Genomic DNA, 21,031 nt, shown 5'->3' on the forward strand with positions numbered 1-21,031 from the left:
ATGTACAAGTTACTCCAAGAGGAGAATTAGTAAGATCCCCATAGAAGATGGCAAAAGTGGTGGTACTCCATTTTCCAAGAATAAGTGGAAAATCGTGACTTGTTTAATCCAAGTTGTTGTAGCATTTGGCAAATTACTCTATCAGATTATTACATTGGAAAACTGCTTAATGCAGTTGAGTATATTTTGAGGGAGTGAAAGAGAGGGAAAAATAAATTCCAGATAAATAGAATAAAACTACTAAAATAGAACTGTAGTAGTAATGTAATGGTACATTTTTATGCCCCTTCTTTGTAGCATTTTTAATTATCCTATTTATGTATATTTTGTGAATTGAATCTTACGTTTTATCAAAATAATTTTAAAAATTGTAACAGTACCATGACATTTCTCCATGATTTATGGTGGTACAACTAGCCATGCCTAAATTGTTGTGCTATCTTGAAAAGAACTGTCACTGCTCAAACAGAATCAAAGTGAGCGTGATAGTTTTTCCCACCTTCTTTCTTTCAAACTGTCCATAACCTAATGTTTTAGATATTTCTTTGAAAACAGGATATAGTTTGATTTTTAAAATGCAATCTGACAGTCTATGTCCTCAAACAAGACCATGTAATCAATCTATATTTTATGTCATTATCAAAATATTATGATGTGACTTTACCATCCTACATTTTCTATTGGTACCTGTTCTATGTTACAGTTTCTCTCGTTTTTTTGGTTTTCTTTTAGACTGAGTGTTCTTTGTACTGAGCATTTTACTTTTTGTCTATTTTTATACACTTTTGTGCTCTCTTAGATTTACTCTAAAACTTGCAGCATGCATCCTTAACTTATTAAAGTCTTATGTCCTTGTTCAGATAATTAAAGGGCCAAAGAAGCAATTTAACTTCACTTCATTTCCCCTTGATTCATATTATTTTTGTTGTTTAATTCCCTCCATTCAATTTATTCAATTTCAGTATTACTTTATGAAACCAAACTTCATTTAGATTTCTCCATATATTTACCAACTTCTTTGGTCTTTACTGCTTCCTACATCTCTGGGATAACTTTCCTACTACATAAAGTCTTTTAATATAGGATTGCTAGTAATAAACTCAGAATTCTTGTTTAGTTTTGTTTGAAACTGGCTTCATCCCTTTTTTTGCTTTAAGAACATTTCCAAATCCATCAACATAAATTTGTATTTTTCTCTTTTATTTTTGTTTTTGGAGTTTGATTATGATGTACCTAAGTGTGGTTTATTTCTCTTTTCTTTTTGAACTAACTTTTTAAAAACAGTTCCGGAAAATTTTCAGGGATTATCCCATCAGATACTGCTTCTGCCTTTTTTCTGTTTTTCTGGAACTACAATTAAATGCATATATAAGGTCCTCCCACTATTTCTTCTCTTACACTCCTTTTATTTTCCTGCTATATCTTCCTGCTATATTATTTATTGTTTTGTCTGCCTCAACTTACAGCTCGCTGATCTCTCTATTGGATCTAATCTATCATTAAACTCATTCAGTGAATACTTACTTTCAATTATTGCATTTTCAATTCATAATCTTAATATGATTCTTTTTCAAGTATGCTATGTCACCTTTACAGACATTTTCAAGTTTGAGTTTTGACCTCAATAAAAATAACAAGTATATATTTATTTTTACAGAGCTATATTACAGTTTACATCTGATCATTTAAATATTTTAAGTCCTGGTGCAACTACATTTTTTTAACTTTTCACTTCGAAAAAATTTTTAAAAATTACAAAAGAGATGCAACAATAAAACCAGAACATAGAACACTCATATAACCTTTCCTTGATTCAAATATTTACATTTCCCTCTTTGCTTTACCATTTTACCCATAGATAATTATGGAATGATCTCATTTTCCTTAGTTCAAACTCTCTGTCTGGATATGCCTGAATTTGCCCTTGTATTACGCAGCTTTGCAAGCCAATACATTCTTCTAAGCTATTTTTAACTGGATATCTATCTTTTGTAACTCAAATTCTGAACTGACTCAAAACTTTTAAAGTCTATGTACACAATAACATTCTGTGTATAACTATAGCATGTATCTCCTCTCAATACTTGCATGTCAGCAAGCAATAACCAAATGAAGAAAAGGCACATAAAATGATAAATGCTATAGTAGGACTTAAATCTAAAGAGAAAATGAAAATGTTAATTAGCATATTTAATTTTTATGTAGTCAAATATTTTAATGTCCTAATTATTAAGTTGCCTTAGGAAAAATAAAATGCACAACCATGATGAATGCATAAAACTGCTCCCAAATCAGTCCACAGCACCTTAGTTTCTGCCACTGTCCTTATATAAAATGTTGAATCAAATATGAGACATGAGCAAACAAAATAAATAATTTCCAGAAGTGCTTGAACACAGCTGAAGAGCTTCTAGTCAAAGTCTCAAGGTCTCTGAAATGGCCTTTAACTCATCTTCCAGCGGGCTTTTTTTTTTTTTTTTTCTCTTGTCATCAATTCTACTCATGTCAGCCAGAGAACACATTACCCCACCTTCCCATTCAAAACCCTTAAATAGAACACTAAAATCCTTTCTGCATTCTACAAAGGGCTCATTAGCAGGCTCTGGCTACCTCCCCAAACACACTTAGGGAATTCTTATCTCCAACCACTACTCCCCACTTAGACTATTCCAGGAGCCAGATTGCCTGGGGTGCCTCTTGGATACCGGTTTGATTCCTTCCCCAACAACCTTGCCCGGAAGATTTTTCTTTAAATATTACCATGGGTTGGCCCTCATTTAACGCAGGTCTCTGATCAAATAGCACATCTTGCAAATAATCTTTCTTAACTACCCCTTCTAAAATACACTTCCCACCCTTCCATCAGTGTTTTTGCCCTTTCTCTCTCTTATTTTTATTCATAGCAATCATACTACCTGAGATGTAACACTGTTTATGGTCTCTCTCTCTCTCTCTGTCTCTCTCTCTCTCTGTCTCTCTCTCTCTCTCTGTCTCTCTTTGTGTCTCTCTCTCTCTCTCTCTCTCTCTGACTGTAAGCTCCATGAGAGCAGGGACTTTGTTTTACTCACTGCTATATTCTCAGTTCCTAGAGTAGTGCCTGGTAACTAGTAGGCACAACACAAATTATAATTAAATATGTAACTCTAACTAAGGCTAAATATTTTGGAATTATTTACTTTTAAGCTAGGCAAAAAAGAAAAAAATCGTAAATAAAGACTGTACAAGGGAGATACTGGCTCAGCAGTATAAATATAAATATTCATGTATCCGATTCATTATAGTTTAGCTGACTTGTGGCTTTTGCCAGTTTTGGACAATACCATTTACTGAAAACCAACATTTGAATAAAATTTATAAATAAGAATTATCTAAATATTTTTCCACATTGTTGAATTGTGAAAATAATGTGCCCTGTTGAAAAAAATCATTAATTGTAACTTGATAAATGAAAACAGTTTGTTTGTGATCTCTACTCAGAAAATCTTTTATATATTCTTGTTTATTGCTTTTGTGGTATGTATATGACATTGTTGTTAAAACTAGTATGCATTGCATGCATGCAGTATCCAAATATTCATGTATCCGATTCATTATAGTTTAGCTGACTTGTGGCTTTTGCCAGTTTTGGACAATACCGTTTACTGAAAACCAACATTTGAATAAAATTTATAAATAAGAATTATCTAAATATTTTTCCACATTGTTGAATACCTATTTAAAAAGTCAAAATGAAAGTGCCATATTATCAACTTTGTCAAATATGTATTTGCCTAATGAAATTTGTCAAAACTATCAACTTAACTTTTTTGCAAATTATTTTACCCTTCGTTGTTAATGAATTGGGTTCTCAGAGTTATAATGTGATTTCAAAAGCAAAAGAGAATATAGATGCTACATGTTTTAAATCATTAGATGACTGAGATTAGTAAACAGCCTAAATAATTTGTAGACCAGTGTAGCTATGGAGTCCCACTAGGACATGAAATTTTGTGTTCAATATATACTGATTCTGCCAAATACACAAAAAGTGGTTCATAAATATAGAATAATACCAAAGAAGTAGGTATGTAATTTTAAGGTCCATAAACTTTAAGTTTCCATCTTTCATATATTATCTATGTCTTCATTCTCAGAAATTCTCAACTCTTGCTATTTATTTGAAACTTTACAGTACATTAATTTAGCTTAGAACTAGCCCTGAATGTATAAAAAGTAACTGAAAAGAAAGAAAAACAAATGTGAGGAAAGAAAAACTGAGGAATAATGATTAACGCCAAATCTAACCTTTCTGCTCTAGAGCATCTAGCACCAAATATAGACCAAGTTACTTTTAATAGTCTCTGCTATGATTTCCTTCAATTATGAGGCATGACAAGTCAATTTCTTGACATAAAACATTAATAGGATTATTTAAAAAAAAAACAGAAAAGAACTCGTTTGAGACTCATGGCAACTTGGATATTAAGCCAGGTATTACTGAATGTGTTACATTTGCAATTGATAAAGTTGCAGATATCACTATGACAATGAGTAAGACAAAAATCATCTAGGAAACAAGGGTCCAAGTATAAGGCCCCAGTCCAAAAGGAGTTTATCACTGAGATTCTGAATACTGACATCATTGCTTTAGATATTTTTGGTTATTTTCAGAATTTTGTACAGATGAAAAGGATCAGCCATCAAGTTATTTGCCAGGCCACTGATAGCACTGTATAGTTCTCATATCCTATCTGATTTAAAGAGACGAATTAAGTATAGGATGTCATTTCCCACTGCCAACTAAAGAAAAGGGGAAAAAGCTAACAGAAAATGAGGCTTTAAAAAAAAAATCTTAGAAGAAATGTGCTCAACTCCTTATTCTTCACCTATACCCTTCAAAAAAAGACATTAGATAGTAGTAGCCAAATCTCTTCATTTCATTTTTCAACCGACTACATAGAGGGAATCTTATTGGCGGGATTTTCACATTCAATGTTAAAGTATCAGTTATTTCATTTCTCAATTTTATATTGAAATGGAAAATAATAAAAGAGCATAGTAAAGTATATGACAGAAGATATGAACAATACAAATTATTGTCAATGTCTAAGAAAGATATGGCAGTTTTTTCCCTTATTAGACTACCCTAGGCCTGCACAGTTGACATCTCCTTTCTAGTAATAGATATCATTCTACTTCAAAAACTAATAAACAAAAGGAGTACATGTTTTGTTTGAGGTTCTGGTATTAAATTATTCGCTCTATCAAAAACTCAGTTTTGAGCTTGTAAATATTATATAACCTATATGTTTTTCTCAGTCCCAACAGTTATAGAGATATTATTATAGTAACATCTACTGCCTAAGGTTTTAAGTATTCAATAATATAATGCCTATAAAAGATTAACAATTCTATTTCTAACACACAGTAACATTCCAATAATTATTTTGTGTTACTAATATTACTCTCCATAAAATGCTTAATGGGATAGCGACTATTTTCCCATTTACTAAATTAATATTTTAACTTTATTTTCAAGTTTTGTTATGTCATACTTACTCCTAATCATGGACTGAACATTGAACAATAAAAGCAATTTTAAATGAATATGTTTTTCTATCTTGGAAAGCTTTTGAAGGTCTTTTTAATAACAAGATTCACAACTATTTTAACTATCAACTGGTATGAGTGAAGAATTTAGAGGAGTAGAGAGTGAAATCTCTGAATTTGAATAGGAAAAGGGAAGGGAAGATCTTGGAAGGGACATCCCTAAAGATACAGCAGAGGAAAAAGAAAGAGGCTCAGCACTACATAAGCAAAACAGAATGGGTTCCTTAACATTCCATCTATTAATATTTTCTGATGACAGTCCTGGCAAACCATGAACAGAGGCCAGGGCAGAAGCAAGTCCTTTTGACAACCACCTCACCATTCATTGTCCACCATGACTTCAAAATGATTCCATCTACTTATTAGTGCACTCTTAGAAAATAACATCTTTATTATGGAGAAATCCAAAGTCAGTTCACTTGACAGGAAAAATAAGTACATAGAACTACAAAATGTTATGCCTCAGACCTAAGATGACACTCATATTCTTGTCATAGTCTCTCTGAAATTAACTATGAGCTTAATACTTTGAAGATAATGTGATAATCAACTGAGCAAAGAGAACAAGATAGACTCTGATATAAAATGCATTTCAATAAAGAGAGATAATGTTACCACATTCATTCCCCAAAGAGGCAGTGAAGAAACATACATACTTCACAGTGTTTCTTCCTATCTCACTTCAAATTAACTCATGTATAAAGGGAACTTTTCCACTATATTTTAGTTATTTGCTCTTTTTTTGAAGATATAGCACTACCATGGGTAATCTTTTCTAGGATATATCAAATCTGTGGGGTAAATATAATATTTTTGCTATCTTGTTAACTTTCCCTGAATTTATTTCAATGAAATATGTAGAATTTAAAAAAAGATTAGGAGATGGTCCAATTGGGTAAACTTTTACAAAATATGTTCATAATTGTCTTTTTTCTAACTATTCTAAAAGAGAATACCAATTATAAGAGACATAATATCTCTTTAAAATGTTTAAAAAGTAACCACGAGGCTTAGTGGGTTTAAGAAAGAGAAAGACCAGCATGAGGGCTTACTGAGCTGGGAAAAGAGTGTTAGATTAATTTGAGAAGTAGTCAGGAAGCTAGCTGAGAACTGGCCAAAATTTCTGAATTTGTTCTTCTAAAAGAAAAATAATATGAGAAATGAGAGTGAAAGGAAGTTCAGTGATTAAGATGCACTTTGTTACGCAGAAGAGAATGAGAGAACAGTTTTGAAGACAACATGCATTGCAATGCATGCAAACTCTGTGATAAACTCACCTGTATAAGGAGATGAAAAATCTCACACTACTAAATAGTGAGAAATAAAACTATCAAAAACCATGACTAATATTCAGTGCAAAATCTTAAAGACAAAAGGGAAAATATAGTTGTGTTTTTAATTTACAAATTTTTTAAAGTTATAAAATATTCTGGAAAACTGGACATAAAAATAAAGAGGAAATCATCTGTATTTTCACCATTTTACAACATATTTATAATTTCAGTGTTCATATGTGTATATTTTGGCTATTTAAAGTAGGACTTGTATATAATTTTGTACCATATTGCCCCCAAGAAACATTAAAGCTTGTGCATTTTTACATTTTATTATCATCACTTTATATTTTATTATAATCACATATTTACTCTTAATGGTTGCATATTATTCTCAAATGTATGTGTATAAGTCTATTGTTGGCCATTTGAGTTATTTCTGATTTTTTATTATACATAATACATTCATCAACATCTTCAAACATATGACCTTTTCTATATTTTGTACTATTTCCTTAGGACAGATTCCCAGAAGTAGTATTAATGGATTAGACAGTAAGAATTTTTTTTATAATTATTTTCCCCACATACTGCCAAATTGCTTTCCAAAACAGCTGTACCAATTTTAATTGCACCAAAGAGTATCTGAAAGCACCAGATTCACAGCATACTTGCCAACACAGAAACATGATTATTTTTAACACTGTTATTTAGTAGGTGAATAACTAGTCCTCGTATTCTTCATATAATTTAGTAGACTGCAGGATGGCAAAAAAAGAAAATCTGAAATTAAGGAAGTGGTCAAAATAGTTAAACATATGCTGAAAGATCACCAAATGAGATTAGTTCACAATAAATGTGTATACACACAAAGCATGCTAATAGATAATTGTAAACTTGGGTAGGGGTCTCTAGACAAATGCCATGAAACCAGGTCTTTGGTCCAGTCTTATTCGGCATTATTAATCACACAACTGAAGACAAGGCAGGCAAGATAATCAAATGTGAAAATAAATACACATACATTTTCACAGTGAAAAAGCACACATATATTTTAAATTAGCAACTCCACTTCTAAGTCCTTTAGTTTCTTGTACACATGTGAAATAATGTGCACAAGCGCTTTACAGCATAGGTTGTGTTAACCAAAATATCAGAAAAAAGATTAATTGTTCAGGTGGGAACTGTCTCATAATAAACAAATTATGGCACTTTCAACAAAGGTAATATCATGGAGTTAAGAAAATGAATGAGGAAGCTCTTGTAAACTTTGACAGTCCTCCAAGATTGCGGTCTTTAAAAATCAGGAAGCAAAATATGTATATATTAACAACTGTCTAAAAATTGGTGAGAAAATATTTAGCGTTTGCATGTGCATATGCACAGTATCTAGAAAGATACTGTGATGGTTAATTTTATGTGCCAACTTGACTGGGCTAAAGTGGCTGGTAAAACATTACCTAGGTGGCTGGTAAAACATTTCTAGGTGTGTCTGTGCAGATGGATGAGATGAGCATCTGAATCTGTAGACTGAGTAACAAAGATCATCTTCACTAACCTGGATGGGCATTATGCAATCCTTTTAGGGTGTGAACAGAACAAAATGTCAGAGGAAGGGTGAATTTGCTTTCAGCTTGAGGTGGGACAGCTATCTTCTCCCTCCCTTGGATACTGATGTTCTTAGATTTTGAACCTTCAAACTCAACATAAATTTACACTATTGATTCCCCACATTCTCAGGCCTTCAGGCTCAGACTGAATACTACCAACTTTCCTAATTCTCCAGCTTGGTGATGGCAGATTATGAGAATTCTTGGTCCCCTAACCACATGAGCCAGTTCTTATAATTTCTCTCTCTTTCTTTCTCTCTCTGTCTCTCCTGAGCCAATTCTTATAATCTCTCTTTCTTTCTCTCTCTCTCTCCTGAGCCAATTCTTATAATCTCTTTTTCTTTCTCTCTCTCTCTCTCCTCTCTCTCTCTCTGTCTCTCTTTTTCTCTGTATGCTCACATACACATACTTTATTGGTTCTGTTTCTCCAGAGAGCCCTGAATAACAGATTTTGGTGCCAAGAGTGGTTCTAGAGAAACAGAATTTTAAGGGTAAGTTTTCTGAATTGGTTCTGGGATCTCTGGATTTAGCTCTCTAATCTGATTAGATTTATTGGTGCTAATTTAATGGCCATTTTTCCACTGGCAAAGAGAACACCGATTATAATAATACATAAAATACTGCATTGGATACTTCCAATCAACCACTTATAAGAAACAAAAAGCCAAGGGACTCTGTATATGATACTTTCAAAAATTTTTGAAAACTAAGGGATATAATCATGTGGCTGGACAAAGTGGTGAGCTCTGGGGTTTGAATTCCCAGCTCAAGTGCTGCATAAATGACTTAAGAGCTTCTGAGTGTCCTATGAAGGACAGCCTTATCTCCTGTATCTGCAGGGCTGAAATAGCTGAAAATCAAACGCAGAACTTTATCCTGGGATTAACTGAACTACAACACAAGTTCAACTTCTAGCCTTTCAGAGTATCTACTGGTAAAGTAAGGGTATTAATTGGGGAAGAATGCAATACTGTAAATTGGGATAGGAAGGTATGGAAGACCATGATGAAGCTGAGGACAGTAAGTTTATAAATTCTGATGAGTCTTCTTTGTGAGGGAAAGAGTTCTCCCCAACCCAGTGAAAGCATCCTTTCCAGCTCCAGTAGAAGCAGCCTCCCACTCCTAACCCACAGTGGCATTGGCCTTTCCAGCTCAGTCTGAGGGTATAAACCCTGAATTGCTCATGGAAACAATAATGACTTCTCCTGAGGTCATTACCATGCAAGATAATGCTCATTATCCTCAGGCTCCATCCCACTCCTGGTACCAAAATTTGTATTAGGGTTCTCCAGTAAAACAGAAGGAAGCAACAAGGAACAAGGTGTCTCTCTCTCTCTCTCTCTCTCTCTCTCTCTCTCTCTCTCTTCTCTCTCTCTCTCTCTCTCTCTCCCCCCCCCCACCGTGTGTGTGTGTGTGTGTGTGTGTGTGTGTTTCCAAGAGCAGGAGAAAACAGATGTCTAAACTCAAGCAGAAAGAGCTATTTGCCCTTCCTCTACCTTTCTGCTTCCTTCAGGATGATTCCCATTCATACTGATGAGGACTGTCTTCTTTAGTTGGTCTAATGATTCAAATGCTAATCTCTTCCAGAGGTATGCCCTCAGACATACCCATAAATAATGTTTTACCAGCTACCTAGGCAACTTAGACCAGTCAAGTTGACACATAAGGTTAACAATTATGAATACCGCGAAACTAACAAGAGCGGTTACCTATTTGAGGAATGAAAACTAAGTGTATGGGGAAGGATATGAAACGGAGAATTTTTACTGTGTGTTTTTGGAACCAGTTGTATAATATATTACCTATTATAAAATTAAACACATTAATTTCACAAAAGGAAAAAATAACCACAAAGTTGGCCCTACCTTATATTCTGAAAAGAAACCAGCTGTCAGATTGTACATTCTCATGAACCAGAAGAGGGCAATGGTTACAAGGGAACCAATGATCAACCAATTTTCTTTTTCCTCTTTTATTATTTTCCAATATTTGTATTATTTGCTCAAATATAGTTCATGAGATCATCAAAATCATTCTGTGCAGAGCTCAGTCAATATACCAAAGTGTTGCTCAAAAATATATTACAAGATAACGTATTTATGCTTTTAGAAAAATTCCACCTATTTCTCTGCCCAAATCCTTTGTTCTTCTTTCAAAGTTATAATTTATGAGCTACAGATATGAGCCAAGAGAAGAAAACCTCAAAACTTTCCATGATATTTGTTTTCTGATTTATGTAAGGAAGCATGATTTTTAGCTTTATTATAATCATATTTAACAGGATCTTTAATTGTATTTAATAAATAACAGGGCTAGACTAGCTCATACTGTCTCAATTTTAGCTTGAGTTAATACAAATTAGCAGGACAATTGATAAGATACATGTATATACAAATACATGCAATTATTTTTATTTTTTAAACCTCATGTGCCAAAAAAAAATTTTATTTTAATTACAAAATGCAAATACGTCTTAAGTTCAATTACATTAAGATAAAGATGTGAAAAGCAAAGTCTAAAATTACCCCTGAAAAGTTACCAACTATGAAATTAGCCAGATATCACTGAATATATAGTAACAATAAAGAAAACAGAAATTTGTACAATTTAGTCCTCCCCTTCCAAAATTAAGCGTATCATTCCAATGTTTTGTTTCCAATAGAGTGTTTGGAGCCCAAAGCCATTATCGTTTCGCCCATTTTTACATTGTTTGTTTTAGTATAGATTTTTTTAATGATTATTAAGGTAGTGCCTGTTCCTGGTAAAAACATTTTTATATACTTAAAAATGAAACCCCGATCATCCTACTATGCAAAAATAACAAATGTTAATATTTTACTTAACCCTTTTTATATATGTAAATCAAGAGTGCTTCTTCATACTAAATTTTGTACTCTGCTTTTTTCTCTATTATTTCATCACCATTTTCCAATGTTATTATCAACATTTGAAAATCAATGATTTAATAGTGTATACCACAATTTAATTATTCCCCTTTTGTTGGCCAAATAGTTTATTTCTACCATCACACTACTATAAATGTCTCTGATTAATTCCATGGAATTAATTCCTACAAGAGATATTACTGAAACAAAGAGTATTTTTAAGTTTCTTGATAACCCAGTGGATGTCTGTTGTTTTTACCTATTGAGGAAACATTTTTCCCTTCTGCAAGTAACAGTCCCTTGATCTCCACTTGGCTAGGCACAGTGGCTCATACCTGTAATTCCAGCACTTTGGGAGGCCCAGGTGGGTGGATCACTTGAGGTCAGGAGTTCATCACTGGCCTGGCCAACATGGTGAAATCTGTCTCTACTAAAAAATTAAAAAATTAGCCAGGTGTGGTGGCGGGTGTCTATAATCCCACCTACTAGGGAGGCTGAGGCAGGAGAATCGCTCTGGGAGGCAGAGGTTGCAGTGAGTTGAGATGGCACCAATGCACTCCAGCCTGGGTGACAGAATGAGACTCCATCTCAAAAAATATAAATAAATAAATAGATAAATAGAATAGAATAGAACAGAACAGAATATGGTCTTGGTAGGACTGGTAATCAAAGTGCCCAATGATCCACTGACCACGGCATGGTCATGAAACCAAAGCTAGTAAAGTCACATCCATTCTAGGAATTTGAGCCTGAAGCACAGAGACACATGAACAGAAAAGTACTGATGCTGATTTAGCCCATCAGTGATGGTACCCAGAAAGGACTTCATTATTTCCTCTTATGTTCTCTGCAGCCATTCTGTTTTCTCTCATTTTCTTTTGATTCCATAAGCTTCAAAATACCTTCCTTTGTTGTGGATCTTATTCCTTAAATTAGTCATGATTGACTTCTATAACATGCAACTGAAGAATTCTGTAAACACCAATGAAGAAACTTAACAGAAGTTTAGGAGTATCTGTAGTCCACCTTCTTTTCATTGTCTTGATCAACCTTTAGATAGGATACTTGTAATTTTTAGTAGCCAGTGATAATGCTTACTGTGCCCAAATTATATTCAATGCACTCAGAATAAAATGATGAATATGAGCCTCTTTCTTCAAGAAGCTTTCAGTCCACTAAAGGAGATGAACATAAACTAGGAATTTCTATATTGAGAGAAATCTTCTAATAGGAGAAGACACCAATGTTGAATGTACTTCCTCTATTTTCCATTTACTTGTAATTATGGTATTTTTAACTTAAAACTCTTAACTTTTATAAGGTAAAATCTTTTCCACATTATGTTTCTGTTTATGGAGCCTTTATTTGCTCTTAGCTTGTTTTAGAGTTTCTTTATGTTTACTTTCCCTTCATCTGATATTTATTTAGAATGCAGTGTGAGGTAGGGAGTTTACATTTTTCACAAAATCATTATTCAGTCTTCCCAGAACCATGTATTAATCATTTTGTACTTCTCCACATATTTGTGATTATTTCATATTGTGCTTTATTTTCGCATATTTTAGAGTTTGCATCTGAGGTCATCTACTCTCTTCTGCATGTTTGTCTGCATGTTAATCATCACTTGTAATACCTTTAAATACTTGAAAGTGCAACTTCCCTTAATGCATTCTTTATGTTAAAATCCTTTGCTGTTATAACCTACTTGTTATTCTAGATGAACTTTAGAATCTCTGTAAATTTTACAACAAACTCTACGGAATTTAACTGTGATTGACTCTATGTATATATGTGAATATACATATACATTCAGTATTACTCTTTTCCTCTACTTATTTACATGTATTAAAAATGTCCCTTAGGAAGCTTTTGAATTTTAATAGCTTCTGATTCTTTGCTTACCATGACATAAAATCAGGAGAAATTTTCAGGCAGCATTGAAATAACTCTTTATAACATTTAAAATATAAAGTTTAGCCGGGCGCAGTGGTTCATGCCCGTAATCCCAGCACTTTGGGAGGCCAAGGCGGGCGAATCGCCTGAGGTCAGGAATTCAAGACAAGCCTGGCCAGCATGGTGAAACCCCATCTCTACTAAAAATACAAAAAAAAAAAAAAAAAAATAGCCAGGCGTGGTGGCAGGTGCCTGTAATCCCAGCTTCTAGGGAGGCTGAGGCAGGAGAATTGCTTGAACCCGGGAGGAAGAGGTTGCAGTGAGCCAAGATGACGCCACTGCACTCCAGCCTGGGAAATAAGAGCGAAACTCCATCTCTAAATAAATAAATAAATAAAACAAAAAGTTAAAAAATGTACATATGTTATATAAATTCTATATATACATATGTTTATAAATAACATATACGTATATGGGGAGAGAGAGACCAAGAGAGAAACAAGGAACCAACAGAGGGAAAACAATGACTATTTTTAGCTGCCTTCAGTAATTTCAGGATTGGACTATTTTGTATTTTAGTCGGCAAAGCTAGAAACTAAAGATTATCTTTTATTTCTTTGCATAAGGGAAATTAGGCCAAAATAATGACTAAAATAATTCTATCAATGCAATCTATTATTTGTTAGTTGTTGCTGTTTTTAAAATACAGCACCTCTCCTGTTTATAATTTGTCATGTTCACTCAAGATAAATCAACATGCATTACTCATATTTTTCATCTAACTCCTCAAAAGTTGGAATTCAAGAAATCAGTGATGCTATCATTATTTTATAAAAATAAAAACTAAAGTAGTGATGAACTATGATACATACTCACCAGCCCTATGACTGGCATAGACAGATACAAAATTGAGGAGGCCTAACTATTAGTTCATATGCCCTATTCACAAAGCCGTGGTACATTTGTGAACATTTAGTACAATTCTTCTCGTCTACTGGTATCTAAATTTACAACTCTTTGCAAACAACCTCTACCTCTGGCAGTTGTTTTTGCCTGAGTGCTAGGGTCCTAGAAAAGTTACCCACATGTCTTACTGTTCAGTGAGGAATTGATTCACCCCTGATGTCATCTATACGTGTCAAGGAAACATCTCATAGCCAAAGACTAAACAAAATGATAAGTACGATTACTCACAACTAAGCGCAGTATATCAGTTATAAACCATCTCTTCTGCTTCAAATTAGTATTTTAGGAGAAGGATATGTCTCTTCAAACTCCTGTGGGCGGTGTTTTCTGATAGAATCTAGCAATAGGCTTGTTTTTTTCTTCGAGAACCAAGAAAGAGGTTTTTAATTGTTTAAAATCGTCTCATTATCCATGCAAGTTACCCCTCTCTACCTAGTTTTTCTTTTTGTTTTTGTGTTGTTCTTTAAAAAAAAAAAAGACTTACAGCGGTAGCTTTTAAATTTTCCTAAGCATTTTTTTCTTATTCTGGAACATTCAAGAAAAACAGTAACAAAAAACTGCACACAGTTTTGGTATTTTCTGGAGTCCCTGAAGTTCACCTGTCAATCACATTTTAGTTCAAAGTGATTGACCTTGGGAAATAAAAGGTCCTGTAAGAAGAGGGAAATAAGATATCCTATTTCAGCAATTATATCAGTTATATTCTATAAACTAAATTCTATAGAGTCTATAAATATATGTATATAGAGTATATACATCTGTATGCTATAGATATAAAGAATGAATTAAATACAAATATTTTACTTGCAAAGTTACCTCCAGCCTTATAAACCTTAGATGACATCTCTAAATGTATCCCAATTTCTAATTTTCTTGGTCCCAACATAATATTAATACAATGTAATAATATGTCAGATATTAAAATAATAACACGCACAAACTAGTAGATGCAGTCATTTCTCCTCATATTATTTATTTTACAAAATGTAGAACTGTTTAATGAGCAACTGGCAAATAGTTAACTTACATACTTCATTGTTAACAAATAGTGTTTCTAGATCTTCTACTTCAACTGAACTGGCAATAAATATCAACTTCCTGGAGTAAAGTTCTTCCTTATATATAGAGGAAGTTGCATGAATCACCTGGGTTCTTCCCAGCATTAAATACCTGATTTTTGCTTAGCTCTCATCAATAGTTTCATAATCAGCTGGAATATGCTAGATATGGTAACCATTTGTGGGTTTACTTGTGGTTTTGAAACACTGTTTTCCTAAAGTTTTGCATTTAGGCAGAAAGAAGAAAAACTAGGGCAAAAAACATAAAGGCTTAAATGAGTGGTGAATGCATTCTTGAATCTGGAGAAATAAAATATTGAGTTGACAATGTCAGAAAGCCTTTCTCCATCTCCTAAAACTGGGGTGGGTAGCAGCAATCTTGAAGGTTTTTCTTGAATGATGTACCCTGCACTATTGTCCTGTAATTACACAACCTGTGAATAAGTTGGCACTAATTCATTATGTGCTTCTTCGGAGTACAATTTCAGCTTCTGTCTCATACGAAAATATTGTTAGTAAACAGGTTTTTGAAAGTCAAGCTAGGGTCCATTCTTCATAGGAGGATAAGTAATAATTCCGAGATGAAAGCTAAAGACCCTAAATAAAGTAATGAAATAGAAGCACAGAAAGCGAAACTGGAATCATAATTATACACTGTTTTTTGCAAAAAAGAACAGAACCTAGGATCTAGGTAAAATTTGGGAAAGTTTGATCTGTAATTGGACTGACTACATAAGCAAATCTATTTTTATTTAAAGACAAGCTTACTTGAAAATTGTTGTTTCAGCATTTCTTACTAGATGATCAGATCATGAGTCTTTTTATTCTTTTGATGCATAAACTTTAAGGAAACTTTGACCTCAAAACCTGGTGTTTTTTTTTTTTAATCAGTTTTTACAGAGGTGTATAAATGTGATACTTTCATGTGGAAGAGAAAGAAGAATTCTCATTACAAATATGCTTTTGAATCTTTCCTAACTACTAAAATTCGCTCATCCCCTTTGAATGAAGTTCTGTAGATGACTTTGTACAGTCATAAATACTGTTGTTATTTTGTTTAAATGTTGTTAATTTGGAACTATTATGTTAAAAGATAATGTTGTCCTCTAGTTCCTCTGAAAAATATTATAATTTGATTTTAAGGATATGTTAAAGGACAGATATGTTATTGCTGAATAATCATCTTTAGATCTCTCTTTTTTGCCTATAACCCTCACATATTACGCAGTGCTACTGTTCTCATACATAGCTTCAGGATCAATGTAAAAAATAAAAAATAAAAAAAAAGGATCAATGGGTATTATTTTTCCTTTCTTACACTAATTTGTGTAGGTGCATATGAGTGGGGATGTATAAGTTGAAGAGAAAATGAGATGGAAAGAGATTGGTCCATGAGATGTAGAACTTAGAAAAAATAGGTTGGAAGGAGACAAATATTCTATGTAAGTTATCCCTGTACTTTTATGATCTATTGCACCCCAAGAGAATATAAACTGCAAAAGGGCGGGGATCTTTGTGTGATTTACTGATACAAGTATTCATTGAATTCATACAATATTGTATGTATTCATTCACACATTCAAAGCAAACAGAACAGTATTTTGCACATAGTAGGAACACAGTACAATTTGTTAAATGTTACTTGAATAAACCGGTATCATATAATAGATTACTAAAGAGAATGAGAATATTCCTTTATGATGCACATTCATCATTCAGAATAGATTAGTCAATTTGTTTCAAATGCAGCATGGCAAAATTCCTTCTGAGAGCCTTTCTAGTATGCATGTGTTTTGTGTTTCTAGTATGCATGTGTTATGCATGTGTTTTTGTGTGGTGAGAGAGAGAGAAAGAGACAGACAGACAGAGAAAGAAAAAATGAGAATGAACTTCTGATTTACTAACCAGTTGAAGTTTTTAATTCCCCTGAAATTGTTGGTTTTAGAAAAAGAATGATTTCACTATTAATAAAAACAAACTGCTACAAACCTCACTTTCTTACCCATTCATGTACAAACACTAATCGTGACTATCTGACAATTTAAATAAGTTGTATTTCATAAATAATTGTACCGATTAGCATTGCTATTCATATTGATGTGATCTTCTTAGAAAAGTTATCTGATGAGTATTAAAATTAAAATCTTGTACAAGTCAAAAAGTGAATTTAGTAGCCTAGGGTCTTGACAAGTTGACATTACTTGTATTACTAAAATTCATCTAGAATATATGGCAGTCTAAGCTCACGAGCTGCCCTAAAGCAAAACAAGTTAAAGCTGAAGTACATTTGCAGAAATGGTACAATTTGAATAAGCGGCTGGCACTACCCATTAGCTCCCAAAAGCCTGTACCCACCCCCAACCCCAACACTCTGCATCATTTATGTTTATGCTTAAACATATTTCCTATGGCTTTATCCTAATATTTATGACTATTGACACAATTCTCCGCACTTGATAATATTTGTCCTACTCATTTTAAAATTAATTATCTAAAAAAAGATTTTCTCCAAGTTCCATACAAACACACACACAAACACGTGCACACACAACCTTAAAATGAGCACAAAGGCTCTTAATTCCATTTTAAGACTTGTGGCTTACTCCAATACATAATGCAGTGGATTTATAAAATGTTACTTGATGTCAAGGTGAAAAAGCACTTTCTTAGTCAAGTTGTTAAAAATTTCCTTAGAAGTTCCATTTTTAGTATTGGCTGTTACTGATAGCTTAGTTTTAATTTGTTTATTTTAAAATTGTTAATTAATAAGTATAACACACTTTAATCCTATTTTCCCCATATCAACCTATGAAGAAAACAAAAAGTTTTACCAGCCCATAGTATTCCATAAAAGAAACACAAAACTAAAATAAACTGCTTAGCCTGTTTAATAACCTTAACAAAGTCCTGAAGGCTTCAATAACTACAATATTGCAATATTAAAGTAATCACCTGGAAGCAGGTAAATTTTGCATAGAAACAACCACCACAAACTATACACTTTCTTTAATCATATCAGAAAACCACACTTTTAAGCCAGATATGATAAATGCTAAGAAGAAAATACTTAGCACCAATCTTTTACTAGTCCAAATGCAGTATGTGTGACTAAAATAATATTTAAAAATCCATTTACAGCACAACAATTAAGTGATGAAAACCATCACTTGGGACCATCCTTGGACCCAAAACTAACATCACTACTAGTTTATCGTAAGTTATTCATCTGCTTTAAAATAACTTAGTTATTAAATTGGGAGAAAATAGAATCTTTACAATGAAAACTAATAATCAAGAAATGCCTGACATTTTTGGACAGCTCCCTCCTGATTTTCTATTGTATTTCTATTACGTACCTTACTTTCATTTTCTCTGTTTTACCAAATAAGAAATGAGCCCAATCAAAGTGGTTTCTGCGATTTGGTTTTGGGTATTTTTGTTGTGTTGTGATTTTTTTTGTTTTGGGACAAACGATCCCTCTAGTGAAAGAGATCACGGAGCTACATAACAAGAAAAATGCTGTTCCCAGTTCAAGATCCGCCTCCCTGTACTGAGCCAATTTTTGTTTTACCAAAGCTAGCAAGCAAGGAGCTAATGTTCCACCTCCATTCCCTGCTGCAACCCCAACGCCAGTCAAGGACTGCAGCCTCGCCCCATCTGAGACACAGTGGGGAGAGCTCCTTAGTACTGAGGTATTTCAACAACTTTCCTAAGCAGATACTCCCACAGAGACAAGGAGCCACATAGAAAACAATCGCCAAGAGTAAGTTTGTGCGTCCTGAACAGGGATGCAGAGGCCACTGCACTGAACTACGGAGATTCGGATTTAGCCCAGTAGCACCATCCATTTGCAGCAGCGCACAGAATTCGCCCTCTGCGGAAGGCTTTGCAGCACGGGTGGAACTCTCAATAGCTTTATCAAATAAGATAATCTAATATGAAACAAAAACGCTCTGGAGGCAGCTGGGTACCCTAACCTGGTTACCCTGCGTGGTTAAGGTGCCCTATGTCTGATGGCCCAGACCCCAGCGGGCCTGAACTTTCTCGGAAGGCGGAGCCGCCAGGCATTTGGCAGCTGCCAGGGGCGCACCAGGCCCGGTCTCAACCTGGGAGGTCACGCGGGCCAAGGTGGCCTGGGGAGGCAGTGGCCCCACCTGGACGCCTGGCCGTCGGGCGTCCGAGCCCCGCTCCACCTCCACCGAGCTGTCCCGCTGCGCCCTACGCCGCCACCAGGCAGGAGAAGCCGCTGCCAGTACCTCAGAGTGGGACTCTCCATCCTCAAGTCTGCGCTCCAAAAAAGTGTAGCAAGCCTCCCACGCGGGGCTTCAGACACCTAAAAGTCGCCACTCTCCCAAGAATATCCTCCACCCTCAGCCCCAACTTCTTTTTCCTCCTTTTCTTCAGCGACGTGGACCACCAGTTACTTTCCCCTCTCCTCCTTTCCGCTCCGAAGTTCCCGGGGCAAAGTGGGACTTTGGGGAGCCTCGGTGAACGCGCCTCTCCCCTGGCGCGCCAGGTCCACAGCTCCTTCTTTTCATCACCACAATAAAGTTCAATTTGCTAGGTTCTTTACGAGCCACGGTGGACTTTCCCGTGCGCTCCGTGCGTTCTCCCTCCCGCCGAGCCAACAGCATCCTACTCACTCCAGCCCAGCCTGGGTTCTTGAAAGACGTCGGGCCACGCAGAGGGGACTCACTGTTCTCGCTGCAAAGTGCCCCAAGCCGTGCGCGTGCACACATCCACATCCACACTCACACAATGCCATCCCCGCGCTGTCAAAGTCTGTCAGCGCGGAAGGGAGAACGCACCAGCTGGAGCCGCACGGGCGCGGGCAGCAGCCCAGCCCAGCGTCGGGACACGCAGTCCGGGTCCCAACACCTTTGTCGGGATGCCCCGGCCACCAGGCGCCTCTTAACCCCCAAAGACCACGCCAGCTTCCCGGGGGCCTTGCGGGCGCTGCCGGACAGGACCTTACCCGTGGGGCGCGTGGTCTCCGGCTGGTGGGCTGGCGCGCGGGCCACAGGAACGCTGCAGCCAGGGTCCCGAAGATGCTGCTGCTCCGCTGCCGCTGCCCCGATCCCCGGCGCCAGCATCACTTCTCTGACGCCCCCGCCTCCTCGTGCTCCGCTCTCTCGGCCGCCCCTCCCCGGCAGCCGCCTGCAAGACCGGCAGCGCCGGCGGCGCGGCGGGGTGGGCAGCAGCGGAGGCGGCGGCGGCGCCCGCGCGAGCTCGCCCAGCTGCGCTAGCCGAGCAGCCGCGGCGGCAGCCGGAGCACCCGAGCCCGGCTGCGCTTCCCCGGCGATGGCTCTGGCCTCGGCGACTGACAACGCCCGGCAGCCAATCGCTGCCTCGCCCCGCGCGGCGGGGGGAGACCAATCAGAGCGGAAGGCCCAAGGTTTTCCTCCGCCTTTGCTCAGTGGGCTTGTTTCCGGGAGAGGCAGTGATGCTGCTGGGGTTTGGGATGGGGGAGGCGCGGGGGGGGGCGCAGGATGGGGGATTCGTGGCCCCTGAGCCTTAGGTGAGGAGGGAAAGCCGGCCCGCAGGGGTGGTCCTGGGGCGCTTTCTGACCGCCAGGAGCCCGCTGCTTGGCAGGAAAGGGCGCCTCGGGGTGACTCTGTCTCCAGAGCCTCGTCCCTGCGGTTCAGCCTCTTGGCATCGCTGGGGTGAGCGGGGGAGCGGGGAGGGGTCGCGGGACCCGAGTACGAACGGCGCGGATGGAGAGCGAATCCCAGGAGGTGGTCGCCGCCTTGAAGGAA

General features: G+C 36.4%; 1 protein-coding gene across 2 annotated transcripts in view; it reads right to left on the bottom strand.

Annotated features, from left to right (window-relative positions):
- B3GALT1 (beta-1,3-galactosyltransferase 1) overlaps nt 1-20,587 on the bottom strand; it is a 562,550-nt gene extending 541,963 nt beyond the window's left edge. For both annotated transcript variants that reach the window (XM_050752822.1, XM_050752821.1), the window contains exon 1: nt 20,251-20,587. The gene's annotated coding sequence lies outside the window, so the exon portion shown is untranslated. The remainder of the gene's footprint in view (nt 1-20,250) is intronic.
- Between the last annotated feature and the right edge of the window lie 444 nt (nt 20,588-21,031).

Source organism: Macaca thibetana, chromosome 12, assembly GCF_024542745.1.
Source record: "Macaca thibetana thibetana isolate TM-01 chromosome 12, ASM2454274v1, whole genome shotgun sequence".
Classification (NCBI taxonomy): domain Eukaryota; kingdom Metazoa; phylum Chordata; class Mammalia; order Primates; family Cercopithecidae; genus Macaca; species Macaca thibetana.